The sequence below is a fragment of the Zonotrichia albicollis genome, chromosome 3, assembly GCF_047830755.1.
Source record: "Zonotrichia albicollis isolate bZonAlb1 chromosome 3, bZonAlb1.hap1, whole genome shotgun sequence".
Taxonomy (NCBI): domain Eukaryota; kingdom Metazoa; phylum Chordata; class Aves; order Passeriformes; family Passerellidae; genus Zonotrichia; species Zonotrichia albicollis.
The window spans coordinates 26,644,766-26,661,504 of record NC_133821.1 but is presented as its reverse complement, the minus strand read 5'-3'; positions in this window follow the sequence as shown (position 1 = coordinate 26,661,504).

Below are 16,739 nucleotides of genomic sequence, written 5' to 3'. Positions count from 1 at the left end.
TCTATATTACAGTCTCACAAACTGTGAGTTCTACAGCACTTCACTCTAACAAATTAAAAATGGAGCTGTATCTCTTTCTACAAGGCCTTTTAAGGATAAACTGTCTAATTAAGAAATGATACCTAAATTATTTTTACTTTGAACTTAATAATCAACCACCTGTGGCCTGCAATGCGACTTTTTTATCGAATTACACAATTATACCCAAACCCATGAAGAAGAAGGTGAAGAGGAAGGACTAGCCTCTGCCCTAAAACTTCTATCTTGCTTTATATATATTACAATATTTGAAAACCTTAAACTCTAAGTTTTCCACCATGTGACATTACACACTTCTATTCAAACTACACACCCAATTCTATTATTCAGTTTTGGAAGCCTTTTCACGGCTTCAGGTTGAATCTAGTGTTCTCTTGGGGGTCAGTGTTTGTCAGCACAGAAAGTCTAAAATTTTTGGTAACCAAGGTTCCAACAAATACCAACCATGGAGGAATGCTTTTGTCACTGTTGTTTACCTGGACACCAAATCACTGATCAAAACTTTCTGAGTACAACCATCCAGATAGATCTTTGGTCAAAAATACTTAGGAATAGACTCATTGGCTCATGGTGACAAACCCCACCTCTCCCCAGAAAGAGGTCAGATCCAGGACAGTCTTTTCCTTATCCAAATAGGTAACAACCTCACAGCTGCCTGTGGATTTCAAGGCTCTCTACTACTGTTTTGACAAATATAAACCACTATTTGCTGAATTGAGGTTGTGTCTGTGTCTGCCACCATGGTTCATAAGTCTGCATCTCAAAGGACCTTTGGATCATTTTGGGTCCATCCAGAGTGGAGAAAGTCTGTGCAGCTGAACTTGTTCCAAAGCAGTTCATCAATCTGTAACGTTTTCAAGAAAGTTTTATTTTGCTGCTGTGTCTACTAAAGAATTTAAGGCTATCCTGGCAGAGGATCAAACTCTGTGTTATTTGGTACTGTACTGACTTCATAACAATTTGCAGGATGGACTCAATGAAGTCTAAAAATTAGGAAGATGTGTCTTTCTGGTTTTTACATTAAATGCATGCTATTTCTCAAGTATTCGGGAGTTGAACATATGCCACATTTTGAAGCCAGTATATTTGAAAGTCCACAAAGAAATGTACTATGCTACGTATAATATATTTCCTGGAAACAGTCTAAGGTATATTTATATCTTCTGCTGTGAGAGATGTTAGTAAGTGCTTCCAGTAAAAGAGCATATAAAGGTGAATCCTGAAAGATAGGGTAAAGAGTTGTAGGATATTATTATTTGTCATTGAGTAACATTGCAAAACTCTCCATCTTCATTTCATCTGAACTCTGGCTGAGTGTCGAAAGACATAATAAAAACAATCAGTATATTCTCATTTTTCTGTGTGAGAGGATGAAGTCATGGCATATGGTCAGCTCACCAGTGCTGTTAATAATAAACCACAGCTAATTAAGTGCTGATTTATTCCTCTAGGTAAGTGAAACAAATTGCTTTAACGGCTTTTGCTGAGGACCATCTAGTCAGATGGATTATGTATAGGAAGTTACAGCTAAAAATTATTAGAGATCATATTTCAGTGTGGTGGAGTTTTATGGTAGAAACAATTAGAAACATAACAGAATGTGTCCTGTATTCTCTTTGATCGAAAATCAGATGTTAATCTGGGGAAAAGTCTAATTCTCAACACAGCTGCTCCCCTTGCTCTATTGCACCATATTTAAGCTGGATAAAAATGGAAACATGTTTAAAAAATTGATCATAGCTTATAACGGCAATAATCACCTTGAAATTGGTTGTTACTACAGTTAATGAACAGAGTATTAGAGCATAAAATGCCCTCCGATTCCCTCAGGCTATTAGCTAACATGCTGGTAGTTAACTGCTGGTCAGATAGTATCTTTATTTAGTGTCCCTCTTTCAAAGACATGGATTTGATCCTGGGAAGCTGTGGGATGGGGTGCTTCATTGGAGTAGTGGCAGAGAGAGAGTGGGACCTTGGGCAGGTAATCTCCTTTGTGAGAATCCACTTTTCCCCATACCTGTTGTCCAGTACCTTCAGAGCATGATTATCTGTGCAAGTGAAATCCATGCTGCTGGCTGTGAGCTCCCACTACAGCTTTCCCAGAGAAGGTTTTTCCCAAAAAAGAGGCTGGCAACCTATCACAAGGTGTTGAAGGACTCACACAGGCAAACCCTGGGTCTCTTTGCGAGTATAAGCTTGGCTGGGCAGACTGGAATAGGGAGAAGCCTTTCCTTTTTAGAAATGTGTCATGGGATTCTGCACTCTTGAAGGTAGCAGTACTGTACAGTTGCAAAAAAGATAGGAATTGTTCTGTTTGTTTCACTGAGCTTTGCATAATCTATGTTCCTTTCTTTTGCATTGCTCACATAGCTCCTTACAAAATCCTGCCTGATGTGGAGATACTGCTTTAGTTTAGATGTTTACTGCTTTCTGAGCTGTGAAATAGTAAGGGGCTAATAAAATTATATCTGTGGAATTACCTCTGCTAAGCCTAAAGGTTCAAATTTGTCTACTGAGGTTTTCTGGCATTCATAAATTTATGGTTTACTGGTTGAAGTTTTGGTATCTTTGGAAAACTTAATGTCACAGAGCATTCATGAGTAACATTTATGTCTTGATCCCAGAAGTCTGAAGTAATAGGAGCAAATTTCACTATTGCACATGCTATATTTAAGTGTGTTTTTTTTCTCAGCAATTCTGGGGCCCTTGTTCCTAGAGAAATAGCTCTTTTCCAGAGCTAGTTGCAATTTGTGGCAGTGAATTTTTTCCTGTGACTTGTGATGTTACACAATATTGAAAATGCATAGGGAAACAAGTGAGTGATTTAGGGTAAATTTCTGAGTGTTTGATGGAAAAGATTAAAACAAAACATTTTTCTTGACTAATATCTAGCTTATAGCTCTAGAGAGGTTTGTTGTGCAGACCACCAGAAGCTTTTTATGGGGCTTAAAACCAGTTTATATCATGCTAAAGCTTCAAATATAATTATGCTAGCTCAGAAAATGTTTCACAGACATAAAATTCCATGTGTCAGTCTATAGCTGCAAGAAGAGCAGGCTGTTACAGCAAGGCGTTCCACGTCTGTACTCTGAAGGCTGACTCATTTCCAGGATGCAAGTGTTCTGTGGTCTGTTATGACCTTTTAAACTTCCTAATCAAATTGAAGAGAGGCAACTTGCTGAATATAATCTCTGTAGAGTGGAAGCGTTTTTTGTTAAATTTTTTTTTTTTACAATATTCTGCCATTAGTTTATGTAACTTCATAACTTCATTTTCTATCATGGTGTCAACAAATATTTTCTCCTTCTTCATGGGCCATGCTCTCTTGCAGCAGCTGGTTGTCCACATGGACCAGAAGCAGGCTCTGGCAGAGGTGAAAGGGTGGATTCTATGGCCTGGAGGAGCTATGGGGTGGCCCAGCCTACCAGGGAAGCTGAAATGAGACTTTCTACTTCCTCTCTGGATGTTCTCTTCTGGGCCAAGAAATAAATGATGAATTTCAGTCTTCTTTATATCTGATTTCATTTTATTAATAGAAGTATCTGTGTCAAGTGAAATGGAAGTCTTGGGTTTTGTTGGCCTAATAAGACAAAACCAAAACTTATTCTAATTTGGTTCAGCATGAATGGAAGGGTTTTTTCTTATTTTCTTGGTTTTAATTCAGCTGCCAAATTGAAAAGAAATTATTCCCACAGTGCTGCCTGACAGATTTTTGGGGAAATAGTCTTCTGAAAAATATTTTTTAAAAGATCTGTGATTTGCTTTGTGGAAGACAAAATGCTTAATTCAGAATCATATGAAAACTGTAGAAGGATTGCAGCAATTTAATATGTTTTATCCTAAATTCTGTAACATTTCTTTTGTAGTTACATCTACTCAGATTACCTAATGAGCTCCCTGTGCGGATCAATATTCCCAGAAAAATTGCCATTGAAAGTATAATGATGCTGTTAGAATGTAAACAGCATTTTCTGTTTCTGTGTTATAAACTACCTGAAACTTTTCAGCTAAATGGTTTATTCAGTTTCTATCGAGTTGTACCTAAAGTGCTGCACTTTGCTGTTATAGGAAATCAAATGTATTTACTTATCACAAATAAGATACGGGGAGAGAGTAAGGCTTCTTTTGGTTTTGGTTTGGCTTTCTGTATGTTTAAAACCATATTTCTTAACATTGAACACAACGATTGTAGTTAAAACCCCAAGAGACCTATGTCCAGCATCCAAAGTACAGAAAAAACTGCTCTTTGACTGAGGATGCTTGCCAAAGTTACATCAAAACCAAAGTGAAATCGTGTCTAAGCCAGCCGATCTTCCTGATTATTGTATTTTGGCCCAGAGAACAAAAACAGGAACATGAAGCAGCTACCCAAAAAGTCACATATGGAAAATGCACTTTCAGGGTTGAATTTATTTCCAGTATTAATTTTGAGTAAGAACTCCTTTTGATAGCAGCTATTTTTTCAGTAGGCCTATAACCAAAGTATACTTTGGTGTAAATGTGTAGTTTATGAGTGTGTAGAATGTGAAGTTTGGCTAGTGGATCTTGCTTCCAGTTAGCCTGCAGGTAAACTTGATTTTGGTATAGTGCCCCAAACCTTAAGGTAAATGCCAACGAGAGATTTTTCTGGCAGTGTTGAAAACGCCATAAATATCTTTGTTTCTTACTCTTACATTAGCAGTTAAGAAATTTACTTGCAATATAGCAGTTGTTACACCTCCTTATCCCCACAAGTGACCTGGCATTTTACTGCTTAACTGCTTCCTCTACTAACAGTCTGCAAGGAGGTATTTTCCTGAAAGGTTACCTGGAGAGAGAAAAAAACCAAAACTGGACACCTGTATTCCCTGAGTTTTTTCAGCACTCTGAAGGTGTTGTCCTTAGTCACTTTATTAAGGAAGCAGCTATCTGGGAAGGGCTGGTAGCATACGAAAGGACATAATGGACCAGAAAGGAAATTTAGGACTTGGAGCAGAGACACCAGGGGCCACACCTGGAGGCATAAAGATATTAAAGCTGGGATAAGTTTGAATTCTCCTCACTTCTTAGAGTAGAAATGAGAGAAAGAGACAAAAAAGTAGCCTAATATTAACATCATTTTCAGAAACATAGTTTTCCCTAAGAAGTTTAAAGCTTTCTTGATTCTGTGTGAAGCGCATCCTAGCTGGAGTGGAGGAATGGTGGGCTGAATCTTTGAGGAAATGCTCATAGTGAGGCTTTTAGAGTTTAGTTAGGTAACAAAATAAGGATGAGGCCTCCAAAAGAAAGAATAGACATTTACACAAACTTCAGCATGCTGTAAGCTGACTTTAGCAAAACAGAGTGACAGGCAGTTGTTAGTTCCTTCTTTGACCTTCACTGCAATAGTTTTGTATTCTGGCATAGATAAAAGCCCAATTCTCCAATCAGCTCTGTTTTGGGAAAGCAAGGCATTGAATAAAATGCCAGTATTGAGATCTCATTGCACTTCTGCCGTGCAAGAACCCTGACCTGCTTTTCAAGTTGCTCTGCGAGGACTTTCCTTCCCCAATCACCTTCTTCTTTTCCTTGAGTCTGTTTCCAGCTAAACTTCACTGTTTTTTCACAGGAGTTTTTGGCAGAGTATCACTGCTACCTGCCCAGCCCTCACAGTAGCAGAGTTTAGTTAACTCCTGCTTCTCATGTTTGTACTTCAGCATCTGAGCTATTGTGTTTGCTTAAGGGACTTACCTGTGCATGTCTGTTCTTACAAGCAAAGTGTGGCAATTCAGCACACACTTGTTGGTTTTAGCTGATGGTAGCAAAAGAAAAGCAGTTGCATGTGTTTATGTGTGTCAAGTACAGACTTAAAACTGGCTGCTTTAGGAAAATTGCAGATTCACATTATATTCAACTATTTCAGTAACGAGTCTCCTGGAACAGTACTTGTAAGGGAGTTTAGTTCTGCACTTTATATAAAAGTTCTACTTGTATATAGATTGCAAAAAGGTAATAAATAAGTGTAAAAAGTGTAAATATCTTGGCCTGTAAGAGACTCTACGCTGAGATCTAAGGGATAAGTAACCATTTGTTCAGATACACCTCACACTTGGATACACAGCTGTGTTTTGGAGTAACCTCCCTGTCTTTACCTTCCACTCTTTGTAAAACTGTCATGTTGTCATACTGACATAAGGGAAAAATTGGTCCAAGTTGAGAAGAGACATGGAAAATATCTTTTTGTTTAAAAAAAAATTACATATTTTTTGTTGCTTCTGTTAGTTGTATTATTATGCAAAACTAAACTACACACTTAACTAATCTGAAGTTTCTCACCTAATTTTGTCTTTGGTAGTGCAAAATAACATTTCCTATGCTTAGAAACATGCTCAAGCATGTTTTCAAGCATCTTACATATGTCCTACCCAATGGTTAAATGTGAGGAGATTTTCTCTCTTGAGGGTCTCAAAGATTCAACATGCTCATCACATCTGCCTACTGAGATGTGCTGGTTTCCTCTGTGCTGTCCGTGCTCTGTGGTTCTGAGCTGCAGGGGGGATTGCTATAAGAAGTCACAAGTACTTGCCTCAGGTTAAGTACCTGCACCCTGCCTGGACATCAGGACCAAAAAATGCTGGTTCAGTTCATGTGATTGGTGCAATTATGTGTTTTGCTGACAAGTGGGAAGACTTTCTACTTCCTCAGACAGTAATTTCTTGAGTCTCCATGTCTTAAAGCCTTAACTAATGATCCCTAAGATGGACTTCTCCCCAACCTCATTAACCAGTTAAACAAATCAAAATAAAGAGTTCTTCAGGCTGCAAAAGATTGCTGAGAGGGCCTATAGCACAAACATTATCCTTTCCATTACCATAAGAAAACAGAATCATGATGCCCCAGATAGTCCTGTCTTCACCATTTCAATATGCTGTGCTATTACACATTAGTACTTTTTTATACAATCCCTCTCTCAAGTGCCATGGTTTCTGTCCCCCCAAAATATCCTGTGTTGCTGCTTGAGTCTGTTCTTTGTGTCAAATTCTTTGCTGAGGGGCATGGGACAAACAGCAAGAGCATCAGCAATGTCTGGCTGCTCTGCTGCAGTTTTACTGCAACTTGTTCAAAGTGTGTGATACTTGAGTTTTTGAAAGGGATATTTATTGTTCTGCTTGCAGGAAGAGCAGGATAATTCTTTGTCTGAATGAGAATACTGTGTGCTTCTCTCTCTGAGTAGGCACTGAAAAACAGCTGAAAAAGCAGCAGGACGAGGAAGTTGGGGAAATGGTAACTTGAATAGAATACTGGTATTTTCAGGAGGGCAGAAAAATTCTGAGGGGAGGAAACATATTTGTGGGGAGATTATCCAATAGAGCATGTTGCATATTGTTTTCCTCGACTCTGCTAAATATCTGATAACAGTGAGAACACAGTTGACGTTGCTAATGGCATACAGTATTTGACAGTGATATAGGGAAGGACCAATTCAAATTTTTCAGATACACTAAATACAAAGAAAAGTTAAAAACAGAAATACTGTGGTTTTACACTCCCTAGAGCTGAGAGAAGCTGTCCAGTAACTTTGTCAGTTGGTGCCAGACAACACTTCAAAATAGTCTTGAGTGATTTAGATGAATTTGGAGCAGGTGAGACCAAAGTTTGAATGAGTTCTGTGGATAGGTAAACATTGAAAAAACAAGCTGACTAGCAAAACATTTAACTGGGAGATCTGTCACCATTTGCTTTGCTCAAACTGGAATATTTGGAAAACCAGCTCCGTACAGCACTCTTGTGGAGTACAACAAATATAAAGCAACTTTCAAGGAAAACTGGTCACTTAAAGCACAACTTGGAGCTCTGGCCGTGAACATCTTCCTATCAGTTTCTGTTCTAACACAATTTGATTGTGATTTAAAAAAAAATTCCATAAAGCTTCCGAGCTGAAATCATAAGCTTTAAACAAAAGATCACTTTTAATTTACATGCACTTTACAAGCACACTTTTATAGGATGTAATGGCTCTTTCTTTGGATGTTAACTTTTTGTTTAGGCTTAGCTTCGATGTAGCCATATGCAAAACATTGGAAATGCAGTTGGGGAAGCAGAAAGCGTGAGTGAAAAATAGCCATAAGCCTGAACTAGGTGCTCTCTCGTAAAATGCTGTTTTAATGAACAGTAACTGTTGTAAATTGGCTCCATATTGAGAAGTCTCTACACAAATTTTGCACAAAATTACTGTACTCCAATGTAACTCTGTGATCATAACTACTTTTCATGAAAAGGGGACTTTTTTTTTCCGGCTTTAACTTCTTTTGAGGAAGGACATTGGGTTTAAGGTGCATTTTCAGTACTTTTCTCTGTCACCATCTTTCCTTCATTGCAAGTCTACATGAAAAACTAACCAAAGATTGGACTATTCAGTGCCACAAAATGATCATAACTAAGAAAAGAATGATTATACTGTGTGAGACACAAAGATTATGTAATTGTACATTCAGTGTCAGACATTAGCAGGTAACTATGGAGGAATATAAGAGCCAAGGATAAATTTTGACCTGGCAAACCCACAAAAAGTCAATTTGGACTTCACAGAATTCACAGCTTTATTTTGACCAGCTATCTCTTAAAAAAAAAAAAAAATATTGTCAGAGTGTGATACTAAGTACTGTGCTCAGGGCAGCTCTGCTTACATTCAGATCACAAAGGCTGTTGTACTGCCAGAGCCAGCTTCAGGGCTGGGGTCAGATTTTTAATGATGTAAATGCTGGTGGTTCCACTGGCTGGAGAAAGCCATGTTGATCTGTTTGGGTCAAGAATGTAACCTGTAACTTTTATGTCTTTAAAGCTTATCTAAGTTTTCTGTTACTCTTTGGTTGATTTTTGTGTTGATGCTGTCATAATTACACAGATCCTTGGGGTAAGCTCCCTTCTCATAAACCTTTTTACATGGTTTTGAACTCTGTATTCTCCTGTAGCCTTTTTCATGAGGCAGTGAAGTCCATACTTATCAATAAACAATTAAGGGAACAAAACCAGTCTAAATACATTATTCTTTCATATTGTTGTTTGCCTCAACTTCTTGACCCATTACTCATAGCAAGATTGTGTGAGTTCAGTGAAACCCATTTGCTCCTTTGCTTGTCTGGAGAGAGTTTAAGTCTTCCACACTGTCAGAGCACTTCATCATAGGGTCATGGCATGCCCCCTTCCCACAAACACGAATTGTCAAATATAACTCATTTCCATCAACAGAGAGCTCAGCAAAATAGGGGGGCATCAAAATTAGCAGTGGAAGAGGCTTACTGAAAACCATTTTTTCTGCTCTTTGTAGATGGAGGACTGTACTACACTGAATATTTTTCCCCATCCTTTGTCTAGCCAGTTTCAGAAAGACTCACTCACTAGGGCTCAGCTGTTTCCCTTGGGAGACTATTCCACAGCCTAATGGCTAACATTTAGCCATTTTGCTAAATGTTTCCAGATAGTCATCTCTTCCCCTGCCCCATACTCAGTTTCATCCCATCACTTCTAGTTAGGTATACTTCCATGAGCCAACTGATACAAAATCTTTCTTATTCACAAGAAAAAAAGAACCAACTTTTTTCTTTGGTAGGAAGAAACCAAGGCTTGACTCAAGATGAAGCTTCTCCATTTCCAGTGTTTAGGAAAATTTCTTTCTTGTCTCTTTCTGTTTAGCAAGAGTTGAGAAGTGTTAATAGCAGGAGATGCTTCACACACACACACACAGACACATACAAACAATCATTCCACTGATTATTTTAAGTACTAGATTCTAGTGTAGGATCTTTAGTGAATGTCCCAGATTTCCGAGATGATGGAGGGAAGCCTGGAGGGCTGTGTTTATTGTTTCCTTCACTTTTCATTTTCCCCTCAAGAAAATTATAATTTTTTTCTGTATATAAACAACTTTCAGTACAATACTGATGTCTGTCTCATTCAAAGTAAGATTTTATTCTTCTTTCATGAGACTGATATCAGTGTATCTGGAAAAGAGTGGAAATCGCCAAGATACTTTTCAGAGTGTGATTCAGAAGGGTTTAGGTCTGTTTAGTAGTGCTGAGTGTGGCCTTTTTTGGTCTCTGCACTGAGTCCCAACTCGGATGGGATGTGCAGGTAACCTTCTGGCCTCACCGTCTTGGAGCATCAGGCTCCAGCTTGAGCTACCTATAGGGTAGTGTCTAGGATTAGGAAATTTAGCAGACTCCAGGTGGTGGAAACAAGGATTTAGGTATCTTTGAGGTGCTGCACACAGCTATGCAGGGTTTTTGTGAGAATTATTGTGGGAATCAATCAAGTAAATGGAGAAGATTTACTTTATTGATTATTTAATTATTTATTGATTAAAACTTTATTGGTAAGGTTTTCAGTGTAACTCTCTGCAAGTAGGTGTTATGCTTTGACTAAACAGTGCTAAGGAATTGCTTTTACTTGTTTTGTGTTGAAGGATTCTTGGCAGAACAAGGGCATGCTCTTCTCCTACAGGAATTGGACAACCCTGACCTGCAGATTACAGAGTTACTTTGAAGATCATGTACTGTCCTTGGAACAAGACAGACCATGAACTGTCCTTGAATAGATACAACAAGGAAAAATGAGCATTGTGCCAGGACGAGGCCAGATGCCAGGCATGTTGTGGGAACTGCTAATTTAGCACACCTTAGCTAAAATGCTTATAGTGTGACAACCAGTCAGTAATTAACATGTAACTCTAGCTACTCAACCAATGAGCATTAACCATTAGTGGTGTGAGACAGTGTATAGAGAAAGACAAATATGCCAAAGTTGCTTAATAAAGTAGAAGGACATGTAGCCCCGTTGGTGTGATTGTCGTTACTCGGCCGCATCTCTGTGGGACCCTCTTCAGTTTTGCTCTGAATGAGCTCTGTTTTCTGTAGCGTTGCTTGAACATACCAATTCTGACTCTATTCAAACAATACTGAGGTCTTCTATTTTCCTCTAATTTTTTTTCTCTTTCTCCTTTCTGCACTTCCTTATAACACAAGAGTCAGTAGAAATGGTCTCCTGGAGGAATACTCTGTTCCAGAAGATATGCTTACTATATTTAATCATATTAGGAGCTTTTATTTTGCTAAAGTACTAAAGTGACAGCCTTTAGAGAATAATTATATGAAACACCATTTCTGTGAGCAAAGTGTGAAATGTCTCCAGGACCAACCAGAGCTATAGATGTTTTTTATTAAATTTTAATGCCATGCATTTACGCAGGGTTTGCCAAGCAGATGTTAAGCTGGTCTTCATGGTAATTTAATAGAGCAAGGAACATTTCCTGCCATTTTTATCAAAGTCAGGCTTTACATGACATTTTACATTAAAAATATGAAATGCAGAGAAAGAGAGAGAAAAATAATTAATAGTCAGTTTCCATTCATGAATATCTTAATATTTGCCTTCAGAGGATTTAATGTTTCTCCTGAATATTTTTCTTGGAGGCCAATATGAATCTGAGCTAAGCTGGACTGTGTGCAAATTCTTCCACAGGGCCTCCATCTGGAGTCAGGCCCACTCGTGCTAATGCAATTCTTATTTTTCTATTTGTAAAAAGATGATGATGACACTGAAATCAAACCTTAAGTTATTCTGTAGATTTTGATATAGAGCTCTGGAAATATCTGTGGATAGAGTCCTTCTTTCTTCCTCAGAGCATCACATGGTGATGAAATGTCACAGCAGGATTTTTCTGTACAGAAAATACAGATTGATTAACCTTACTGACATTATGCCTCTGCACAGTGTAATATCTTAACAGGACTTTGCATCATAAAGCATTTGATTATATACAACACATCAAGCAAAACTAAATAAGAAAAATAATTAAGCAAAAAGGCAACTGAACTGTCTGTGGATCCGGTGCAACATAATGAGCCTATTCATGAAATATCACTGAAGGGCCCCTCCTCACAAGTATGACATCATTTACATGGAAAAAGTGTTGTCATACTTCTACCTTCTAGATGTTGTTTTAAATTTATGGAACTGTTTTTCCTCCCACGACATAAGTGGGCTTGTCTCAGTTCCATTCCCCCCATCTGTCCCCCACCTCATGGTCAGGTGATCACTGTGGTTGACATGACCAACTATAGCTGTAGCTGAAGAAGGAAAAAAAAAGATCATAACAAATCAGAGCATGATAAGGCTGAGATGAAATGAAAAACTATCAGCTTGGTTTGTGGGTTAGACTTGCCTTCCTATAATGACACAGGCTTCCCATCATCTCTGGGAACTTCTGTAGGAACTGCTGGAATAGGTCATGTCTGTGTTAGACCTGCAGAACTCCACCTGCTCAACTCAGGACTCTGCTGCTCCTGTGGAGGAGATTTGGCCCATTCCTTTGGTTAATTGGATGCATCTGAGAGGGTCCTGGTTGATGTGACCATCCTGGTGTGATGTCAACCAAGAATGTTGACTCCATGATCAGAAGGCTTGATTTATTATTTTATGATACATACATTATAACTATACTAAAAGGAATAGAAAGAAAAGTTCTCAGAAGCTGGCTAAGCTAAGAATAGAATCGAAAGAAAGAATGATAACAAAGGAGCTCTCCCGGACTCTGTCCGAGATAGCTCAGTCCTTGATTGGCCATTAATTGTAAACATCCAAGAGGGGCCAATCACAGGTGGACTTGTTGCATTCCACAGCAGCAGATAACAATTGTTTACATTTGTTGCTGAAACTTCTCAGCTCCAGAAGGAAAAATCCTAACAAAGGATTTTAATGAAAAGATGTCTGCGACGGGTTGAGGCAAAGAATTGACATTGGCAGTCTGTCTGCTCTACCAGGATATTGAAGATTTGGGCAACAAAGGATCATCATGGTAATTTCTGACTTCTAGTTAAATCACTACAAGCCCAGCCTGTAGGGTAGGACAAGGAAAACTCCTTGTTGATGGAACAGGAGGTGGTACAGGGGCAGAAATCTTGCCTGTTTTTACCTCCTAAAAACAAATAATTGATTATAATAAATTCAAGCGTAAAGCACTAAACAGACGCCCCTCCTTTGGCTTCTGGAATTGTTGCCACTGATTTGTGTGGATGTGTGCTTGGTTGCCTAAGAGGAGGGAAAAAGGAGAGGACTTTGCAGACTACCTCTGTGCTATTATTCTGTACCAACAATGTGGGAATGCAGTAAAGGCTGACTTTTTAAATGAGGTCTATTCCAAACCCAAATGTGTACAGAGGACTGTATGTTGTGTATGCGCACACAGAAATATGAACCTTCCCAGACTTTCTGTGGAACAAACTTAAAATATCAAATTCATTTGCTGCATGTGCTCATTGATACAATACTGGTTTCTTCCCACTTCTCTGTACAGGATAAAATTTATTTTACATGCTCTGAAAGTTGTTAAGTTTTGAATGAATTGTCCTTCTAGATTGGTTTGAGATCAATATGTCTGGTTGACAGGCTGAGGATGAAAAAGCTGTTTATTAGTGTTGGAAGCAGGCCTCAGACCTGATCAAACCATTTGTTTATTATTATTTTGAAGGAAGGAGAAGTCTTAATATTTTCTTGAAGTTGCTTGTTGACCACTCTTGTAATTTTTCATCCACTCAGCTGAGTGCTGAGCAGTATGAGCTACAAATATGATAATAATAATCAAATGCTGCCTAATAGCTGGTGTTTGGCTAAGTAGTAATTGACAGAATTATTTCCCAAGCTCTGCAATGAGGTTTAAGTTTCTCCATTGTGCCTGACATCTTTCCAGCTTCTTCCACATTTAGCTGATACCATTTGGTCATATTTATTGCAGGAAATGTTGTACAAGAGGCTGTAACCCAATGGGAATGTTCTGTATTCCATAGGAGTCTGTATGCCATAACGAAACAGAAAGCCCAGGAAGGGGCAGGCACAGCTGCTGTGTGTTGCAAATATCTAGTGACCTTTTTGAAGGCCAAAGATTCATCTTGTACTTTGGATTTCTGGTTTTGGAAGTAATCACCAGAAGTTTTCCCATCAGGCTTTCTGCCCAAGATGCTGGCTGTAAGTCATGTGGCTAGTGCTGACTCAGCATCCTTGATTCAGGGCTGCTGCTGCAGCTTAAAGGCTTTAAAGCCTCCCAAACTGCCAGAAAGTGGTTCATCAGTATCTCTTGTAAACTCCTCATTTTGCAAACACCTAGAATAAAAGGTTCTGCTGGCTCTGAAATCTGAGCTCTTACTTCTGTCAGCACAGTTATGCCAGTAGCAGAGGTAGAACTCCACACTTTACACTTCACATGGCTTGTCACTTTAAAATTTTTCTTACCTGAGTGAAAATAGTATGCAGCACTTTCTGGGTTTTGATAAGAGGATTTGGGGTCCTTGGTTGGGAGACAAAAATGTGGAAGAAAGAAGGTCAAACACCAAAGGTTTCTCTGCCTTTCCATTTTCTGAACTTGTAATTAACTCCTGGAAGTTTTTCAGGAAATATAAGCCATGTGCATGAGAAGGAGCTCTCACTGTATTAAAAAGGAGTTCAGGCCCTGTGTCTAGCCATCACTGCCCCATAAGACTTCCCAGAAGAATGAGAACTGGTATCAATTTCTGGTGTTTTTTTGAAACATATGTTGAATTTCACTGTTCAGAGTTTATACTCCACATAATGCACAAGGGGAGCACATAGGCCACATCTTGAGTCTCCGGATTTTTACTACTTTGTGTTACAAGCTGTGATAAATTAATATGTATCTGTACTGCCTACTTCAGTATGCCAGCTCCAGTGGGTTTTGCCATACCTTATTGTTATCTATACTTTAGATCTTGCTTAGGCTGATGTCTGGTGGGCAAGAAAGGCCAAGATGCTTGGTGAGAGGCTTATTTCTGACTCAGAAAATTAAATGCAGTGTTCAAAGGTACTTGGAGGACATGGTGTGCAGCCCAAAACACTGTGTGCACTCTGGACACTGGAGTGGATCAAGTCAGTATCTGGTATTTCTTGCTCAGGTTCATGACTCTAGTGCTTTGTTTCTGAGCAAAGTCACTTTCTAAGATATTTCTTTTCAGCTAATTAATGAAGAGTTAAATCCTAAGCTGAGGTTTCTGATGGGGATATTGCTCACTGGAACACATTTACAGTATTGGGGATTGACAGCATGTGTCTTGATTACAACAGGTAGACTGTAGATGCAGCATCTCAAAATAAGGATCCTAAACAATAAGCATTTGTGCCAGGGACATCAAGCTGACACTGCCTGAACTGGTGGGGTTAAGAGGCCAGACCAGGCGTGGGGAATCCAGAGCCCAGGACTAACTGCGCAGGATGGTGTCTGATTACAGCAGATAGCTGAGCCAGGTCTGGGGAAACTCAGCCAAGCCTTTGTAAACACAAACAAGCTACTTTAGGGCACAGAATTCATGTAAACCAATGATAAGTATATGATACATGATACATGTTCCATTTTTTGTACTAATTTCACAAAGAATATATTTATTCCAGGCTCTGGTGCAAGCAGTAATGCCTCATTCATACCTGCTCTGGACATTGGCAACTCAGTCCCAAGGCAGGATACAAAAGCCTAAAGAGGATTTGCACATTTGCAGTCACCTGCCTGTGCTGCAGCCAGTGGCAAGGCTTTTATCTGCAAGGGCTGAATTTTCTTTGAAGATTGGAGGGGTAAAATACTAATGCAGCAGTTTGAAAACAGGGATTGTCCCACTATACTCAGCACTGGTGGGGCTGCACTTTGAGTCCTGTGTTTGGTTTTGGGATTTTCACTTCAAAAAGAGCATTGAGGTGCCAGACCGAGTCTAGAGAAGAGCAAGGAACCTGGTGAAGGATCTGCAAAACAAGTCCTAAGAGGAGCAGCTGAGTGAGCTGGGGCTGTTTAGCCTGGAGAAAAGGAGGCTTGGGGAGGGACATCTCTTCTCCCTACAGCTGCCTGAAAGGTGGCTGTAGTGAGGTGGGGGTTCATCTCTGCTGCCATGTCTCAAGTGAGAGGATGAGAGGAAATGACCTTAACTTGTGCCAGGAGAGGGTCAAATTAGATATTAGAAGATAAATGTTCACTGAAAGAGTGATTTGACATTGGAATAAGTTGTCTGGGGAGCTGGTGGTGTCACTCTGGAAGTGCTTTCTCTGGAAGTGCTTTCTCTGGAAGAGACATCCATATGTGGTACTTGGGGATACAGTTTAAAGGTGATTATGGTGTTGCAGAGTTGATGGTTGAACTTGACGATTTCATTTAACCTTGATGATTTTGTGATTCTGTGAAAAACAGAAATGTAGAGCCATTAATACAATTGATAAAACACATTCAAAAGGAGCATCCGACAAAGTCTAGAATCTACCCTTTATTTTAGATAAGAAAATAAGAGGGAACATCACTCTTTAAATCAGCCATGCAACTACTTCAGTGCAAGCTGCTTGTCTCTTTTGTTATCCTGTCTACTGATAGACAACACTGTGTGTACATTTGGGCAGAGTGGCACTATGCCACTTGGTATTCCTTTCCAAGTTGCTGGCAAGTTTATTGTAGGTTTATGAATTTGTTCTGGTAAAAGATGATGGTGTTTTTGTTGATGTTTTTTTCTTTCCCTTCATGAGCAGAAATGTGACTTAAAATCTCCTATGTTGTTCAACTATTGAAGTTTAAACTGGAAAACCAGAAAGATAGAAGGTCAGTCATATGGATGGCTAAGAAGGAGGTATTTTCCTCTTTTAGCTTCAGGCTAAGATTGTGGTCTTTCACAATGAAAAGACTGAGATTAGGATAAGACTGAAGAAAT